Source organism: Adiantum capillus-veneris, chromosome 5, assembly GCF_014529385.1.
Source record: "Adiantum capillus-veneris isolate H3 chromosome 5, ASM1452938v2, whole genome shotgun sequence".
NCBI lineage: Eukaryota > Viridiplantae > Streptophyta > Polypodiopsida > Polypodiales > Pteridaceae > Adiantum > Adiantum capillus-veneris.
The window spans coordinates 163,448,557-163,454,072 of record NC_140935.1 but is presented as its reverse complement, the minus strand read 5'-3'; the positions used below and the strand labels follow the sequence as shown (position 1 = coordinate 163,454,072).

Here is a 5,516-nt window from a genome sequence, read left to right as displayed (position 1 = left end):
ATTTGCAACACCCTGACATATTCAAAATAGTCGGCTAATAAGGTTGCCCCATGAGTAAAGAGTTGAAAAAGTATTAAGGTACAAGAGTTAAAAAATACTAAGGTCTACTATAATTAAGCATAGAGTTGAAAAATACTCAATATAGTGCAAAAGTAAAGGGGGGGAGGGTTGCCTGCAAGGGAGAGTGCTGATGCACAGGAAGGCCTCTAAACAACATGTTAGCAATGTTAGACCAGTGTTCACAAAAAATGATTTTCACAAACATACAAATTTCCTTTGGGAAATGGAAAATCTCTGAGGTTTGTCAGCAAAAAACACAAGAAAGAACAAGCTGACTAATGTCACGCTTGCTAGCATCTACCTCTTACTTAGCATATCCATTCTTAAATTTAACCGCCATCTTTAGGAGGTCTAGGGCCAATTTAGTTAGTCTCTCAAGTAAAGAAATGAGTGACTTACACAAATGAGTGACTTATAGGAACTTTTGGCTATGAGTATTTGATAAGTGCCTCTCAATAACTCGCTCGATTTTATCATCACTCAAAAAAGTTCGCTCGGAGTTTGAGGTTCCTTTAAAAAAAAGACCACGCCAATGAGGGTAACGATGACAACCTCTCTGAAGGCTACCATGATAGGCAAATCAAGAGTATCCAAGAGCCCAGAAACAACTAAGAGGAAATACAAATCTAAAGAAGACCATGCCAGTTAGGGTGATAATGAAGAGACCGCCTCTCTAAAGCCTACCATGGTTGGCAGATCAAGAACGGCCAAGATCTAAGCAACAACAAGGAGGAAATCCAAAGTTGAATCTAAAGAAAAAATAACGGTTAGATAAAGAAGAAGCTCAACTTTGATAAGCTACAAAGCTGAAACAAAAAGACAACAAATGGAAGGAATCCACCAAGAAGAGGAAGAACTCCTAAAGACCATTGGCAAAGAGAGACCTACAAGAGCTACTACCCGAGCTCCAGCTGAAAAGGGAGCTATAAAAAAGGCTTAGAAGGATTTGGAAAATTTGGTAAGGCAACAAGCTGAAAGATAAGAAGAAGAAAGGAGGAAAGATCAAGAAGAGGGAGATCAAATCCATATCTCTCCTCACGAATATACACCACCTCCAAAAGAAGAAGCTCCTACCTCTATACCCACTTGGACGACTGAATACAAAGAGGAAGTGGGAGAGAAGAGCACAAGAAGAAGAAGAAGAAGAAGAAGAAGCCAAAAGACCCACTTCAAAGAGAGGCAAGGCTAGAAAGGGAAAAGGAAACCTTTGAAAGAGAAAGAGCCCTCTTTGAGGGGACCCAGAAGAGTGTGGATGCCCAAGAGCCCAAATAAAAAATACCCACTTCAAAGAGAGGCAAGGCTAGAAAGGGAAAATGCAACCTTTGAAAGAGAAAGAGCACTCTTTGGGGGGACCTAGAAGAGTGTGGATGCCCAAAAGCCCAAGGATAAAGAACCCCTCTTTGGTGTAGTCCTACCTATAAGAAGAAGTCAAGAAAATGTACCAAGAGAGGAAGCTAAAAGACTCCACAAGGAGGACGAGAGAAGGCAAAGGATAATGCAAAGAAGACACTCAAGGATCCAAAGACTACACACGCAACTCCAATTTCTAAAGATGCAGACAAGGTTGAAGGGTTTGATGGACCGCAAGTATGGAAGCTACCCAGATTTTAGTGTTGGAAGTACTAGATATCATGCAAAGTTTAGGTAGACACCTTGAGCAAACAAGGCCTACAATAGCTAACACAAGTGAAGCCACATGCACAAGCAAAGAGTCTACCACTAGCCAAGCAATTACATTGCCAAGAACCACAAATTGCAAAGTTGCTCTAGATGAAATCAAAATTGATTCTCTCTATTACCCAACACCAAGAGTCAGGAGTTGGCCCTCTCTCTCGAGATTGTTGAAGGCCAAGCCCACTTGGATGAGCTATCCAAGCCTACAAAAACCTGAAGATGGGCTAATCAATGAGGACTACATGGTGAAAACACTAACAAGCACCATGAAGACTCTACAAAGGCATCCCTAATCTTGTATGTGCCATGCTCAGAAAGATAGCTCGGATGCTACTAGGGCATAGCAAACAAATTTGCTCCATCTATCTCATTTTTGGGAGGGAAGTATGGGCATCTCCTTTGACATCTTCAAGGGAATCAACATATGAAATTCTTTATGGGTTCTATGACCTGATTATGTTTATACCACTTTCCTTCATGTAGACATTTGAGGAAGCATTCTACACTAGATTCTTTACTTTGAGGGCAGGTGTACTAGGATCATTTTTGAAGCACTTGAATGCCAAGTTTGTGGAATATTTAGCCATTGGGCTCCAAATACCATAACCAAAGAATTCATTCTAGAGAAGGATAATAAACTTTGCATAAAGTACCAAGAAGCTCTAGAACAATTATAAAAAATAGAGAAGGCCGGTGATCCATACCATTAGCTTGCTCCCTCACCATCGTGTCATGGGATGACATGGCCAAAAGAAAAAGGGGGGGGCGGGGGGGGATGTTAACAACGAAGCTAACTGATGTGGACAATTTAGAAGATTATGTAGCACCTATTCTACCTTTTGTAGTTTTCCCATTTATTTATGATGAGAGGCACCTTTAGTTTTTCAACTTGACTTGTAAATTTTGAATGATTAATGATATAATCGTGAGCCAAGCCTAAAAGCTTCCAGATTGATCTATCATTTTTTATGTCAGTTATTTTGGTGAGTCACTTTTGATGAAGTATCAACTTCTAAACTTCTAAAGGTCACCTTTGTAACCTATTTTGATAAGTTCATCGATGAGAAGAACTTTGCTGAGCGTATGATATACTGTGTCTTCAAAATTTATCTACTCTTTTATCGTGCATACATGGTTGCACTTTGATCTTAATTGCTTCTTTGTGTTTCCCAATATAGGCTCTTCAACTTTATGTAAGTTTCTCATTTTGTTTCTCAAGTTTGCTGAAGACTACCTATGAGTATCACTACAAGGGACTTTTTGGCTTGCTAAGGAAAGGCCTTAGTGTTGGGCTACATTGGGCGTACTTTCACAGATGGCGTCCATGTGGACGGCCAATAGTTTTGTAGGACGACGTGAAGGCTTGGAGTCGCGTGCGAAATTCTGCTTGGAGCTGCGTGCGAGTTTGTGCTTCGACTGTCAAGGCACGAGGGCGACATCGTGAGCTGGATTGCAGTAACACAGGGTTGGAGAGAAGGAGTCTGTCCCAATCCCCCCGCCTGCCCGGGTCCATCTTGCACCTGCAATAGAAGGTCTTGTCTAGAAACTAGACCTCGATACTCGACTTGAGGCTCGTGCGAGTCTTGTATAGCGCACTTCATGACACGAGTACCCTACGCACCTCTGCTGGCTGTGCCTTAACTTCCTCCTGCAGGGTTGGTGACGCAGGCTGAGAGTCAACTTTTGCACACGCTCAAGAGCTTGGTCTTGTGAGCTGAGCTCAAAAGCATGAATCAGGAGTCGGACGAGTCGATTGCCTGAGAGAGAGAGAGAGAGAGAGAGAGAGAGAGAGAGAGAGAGATCATGGCAATGTTCGGTTGTTTGTAGATGCGTCCATAGTGGCCACTGCATTCGTTGCTCTGGGTGTTGTGGTAATTTTTGTGATGAACTTTAGGGCGTTGAGGAAGATAACAGAAGACAAGACAGGGTCTTTGAAAGCACCCCACCTTCTCCCAAGACTAAAACAATTTTAGGGAAGCTTGTTCTTTTTAGTAAGACTTTACCAGCCAAGTATGAAGATTGGGAAGTCAATTCAAAAGCTCTTCTAGACAAGGATTGTGTCATTGGTAGTGGTACTCTTGGAACAGTTTACACGGCAACCTTTGAGGCAGGAGTGTATCCATGGTTGTAAAGAAACTTGAAACATTGGGAAGAATCAAGAACTCAGAAGAGTTCAAAGAAGAGATTGGACGCTTGCCAATGTGAGACATCCTAATGTTGTTGCTATGCAAGGTTACTTCTGGTCTCCAACGATGCAACTCCTCCTTTTTTATTATTTTACCAATGGAAGTTTATATGACCATGTGCATCAGCAAGATGGAGGTTATGGGCAATTGATATGGAAGCGGAGGTTCAATATCGCCTTAGGAACTACAAGGGGTCTTACATATCTTCGTCATGACTGCAGGCCCTAGGTTTTACATTTGGATTTGAAGTCATCAAATATTCTTCTGGACCATGACTTTGTGCCACATTTATCTGACTATGGGCTCTCAAAGCTTCCCCAGTGCTTGATACTTATGTTACAAGTCGGAGGTTTTATTCAGCTTTGGGATATGTGGCTCCAGAAGTAGCTTGTCAAAGTATACGCCTAAGTGAGAAATGTGAATTCTACAGTTTTGGTGTTGTCTTGCTAGAGCTTGCAATTGGCAGACATCCTGTGTAAAATGCTGAAGCAGATTGCATTCTACTGTGTGATGTTGTGAGATCGGCCCTTGAACGGGGACGGGGCCCTACTTGCATTGACCCAGACCTCGGACCTGCTGCTCATCTTGAGGTTATGCAGGTGTTGAAGTTGGGTCTTGTTTGCACGTCTCAAACGCCTTCCAAAAGACCAAGCATGGCTGAAGTGGTGCAGGTACTCGAGTCCATACAGTCTGGCAATGATATGTGACATACACAATTCTGTATTCTTTGACCTTTCAATAGAACGTCTGTATATACTGTTCCGACAACTTTGACATGATTCTTTTCTTTTCGGGGCTGAGTTCCTCTTTTGGCCTCCCCTTTATCTAGGAGCCAGGCATATCGCCTCATGTAAGGTAGGCTCAATTCCCTTTGGGATTGTTCCTTGTAACGGGCAAAAGTTTGATGGATACACTTACCATTCTATCAATTTATGATCTCTGTGATTGACACCAATTAGCTGTACTGTAATAACAAGTGTCCTATAATTGAATGGTTTCAGAAATTGTGTTGATGCTGCGTTAGTACCACACTTATATTGATTGATCTGGCAAACAAGGCTACTTTTTTTCGCTCATCTTTATTTAGCCCACATCATGTACATGGAATTCAGTGTAGGTTAGCCATACTCTCTCTCTCTCTCTCTCTCTCCCCCCAAACGAGTAATTTCGATCAAGAAAATGGTCGCACGACCAACTCACAAAACATGTATATGGAATTTGTTAGTCTATGCACTCAGTCACAAAAGTAACCAGGATTGGGTAAGGCATGCCCATGGGAATAGCATGTGATGAGGGGTCAGCTTGTGTCTTGGTAAGATCATTTTCATCAAGCAAAGATGAAACCTATCGCAAGAGAAGTCTTTGTATAGGTTGACCGTGATTCTAGCCCGACAATTGGGAAGGAAATAAGATCATGATTGCCAATTTGAAATACTCAATACCGAGGCGAGAAGTTGCAACTAGTGACCTTGTGCCATACCGAGGAGATGGGAGCCCATGTCGGACAAGTCTCCAGAGAGAAGGTACAACTAGTGAGCTTGCACCATACTGAAGAAATAAGAGCCCATAGTTTACTAGCCACCAACCAAAATTATA

At 42.2% G+C, this 5,516-nt stretch overlaps 1 pseudogene; it reads left to right on the top strand.

Annotated features, from left to right (window-relative positions):
- Positions 1 to 3,049: 3,049 nt before the first annotated feature.
- LOC147458476 (putative LRR receptor-like serine/threonine-protein kinase At1g12460 pseudogene) lies at positions 3,050 to 4,934 on the top strand (annotated as a pseudogene).
- Positions 4,935 to 5,516: the final 582 nt, after the last annotated feature.